This window comes from Opisthorchis viverrini (genome assembly GCF_000715545.1).
Source record: "Opisthorchis viverrini unplaced genomic scaffold opera_v5_14, whole genome shotgun sequence".
Lineage (NCBI taxonomy): Eukaryota > Metazoa > Platyhelminthes > Trematoda > Opisthorchiida > Opisthorchiidae > Opisthorchis > Opisthorchis viverrini.
The window spans coordinates 2,986,965-2,988,627 of record NW_008751670.1 but is presented as its reverse complement, the minus strand read 5'-3'; positions in this window follow the sequence as shown (position 1 = coordinate 2,988,627).

Below are 1,663 nucleotides of genomic sequence, written 5' to 3'. Positions count from 1 at the left end.
CCGGGCTATAATCGACGTGCTTTGTTACAGACGGCACCTGTTTTCAGTACTTTTGGCGTTCAACTGCACGCAGCAGTCTCTTTTGTATAGCTCCTTCCACGATCTATCGAACAAATCAGATGCTGCATCTTTCCGCCTCTGGTAGTCCAAGGTCCGTATGGCAGCGTAGTTGGCTAGGTGACTGCTATCGGTTGAGCGACACATTATGAACTTGCTAATTAAGACGTTGACAGACAGGTTTACAAGTCTATGAACCTGTCTTGGATCTGTCGAAGTCGGGAAGCTACAGGAATTGCTCTGGTGTAATGTTGCCAGAGTGTAACTCTCTGGGGAGAGACAGGTTAACATTAGCAGACGAAATGATACGGGTTGTCTGAACCATGTGGTGTGGACCACAGAGTCGAACGAATGTGGTTTGGTCTTGACCAATAGGTGAAGATTCCTCCAGATGTACTTACCAATTAACCTTGCCACTTAACCGTACTTACTCACTTAACCTGGTTTTGATACTGATAGCCAGTCGAGCAGGAAAATGTTTTCCGGTCTCATGAACAGCGCGGTTTGCGTGTCACGAGCTGGATGTAAATTGTTAGCCAGAGGCAAGAGTGACTGATTTCCGTTTCATCCAGCAGGCTCTAGAAGTCTTTACTTGGCCAAGGTCAGCTGCGTTATGCTGAGTGAGGTGCTCTTCGTCAGAAACAGGCCACAGCAATCATTGCAGGACAATGGGGGAACCACACATGGGCCAACGCTTTTATGGGCATGAATTCTACGGCGGATTACCAAACCAGCTTTTAGTTTGCAGCAGTTGTCACTGTCCTCGCATCTGAGACCCACGAGTCTCTCCTCTGTACTGGATGGAACTGGAGTAGAGGCGCCGGCTGAATGGTGTCACGCATTGTGAAAAGCACCCAACAACCAAACAGGGTTGTTGACCTCGTCTGGAGTTAGTGAACTTTTAGCTCGCCGAGACTGACATCAATGCCACCCGGTCGGTAGAGTTTGCTAGCACTGTGACGTGCCTGGAAGAAAACTGCTTTCAACTGTGTCCATCTTTTAAGTCAAAGAACTCTCAGTTTGAGCTGAGTTAGATGCTTTCGTCCCAAAGGTTTTGTGGAGAACAAGGCCTGCGTGATTTCTTCTATCAATCCTCAGGAGCTGAAGATGAATTAAAGTATAACTGAAGCGTTTCTACCACTTGCGATGTCCGAACTGAAGATATTTTGGAGGCAATGAAATGTATCTCATCCCTACACATTTGCCACTGGTGACGTGTTACATTGTACGGTGGATAATCAAAATCAATAAAGAAATCAGCTAAGAGTTCGCACACGGTGCAAACAACTGCTTCAGATGCTTGGGATATTGACTGAGCTAGGCAGATTCCCACACATGTCATCACAAAGTACATGTGGTCACCGGATAATGACACACGATTGGATGTCTCCCTCGGTTTTCCAGTTTAGTTTGCCAATTTATCGAGTAATTATCCTGTTCCATATGAATCAACCCGAGGGCATGAATGTTGACCACACATTGCCGTCCCTATCCCTACAGCAAGTAAATGCGAAAATTATCCGTTTATCTATTCCACACCGTCACGTTTCCAAGCCAGAAAGGAAAGAAAAATAGTTCATTAGTATATCTTTGTAATGTACTAATC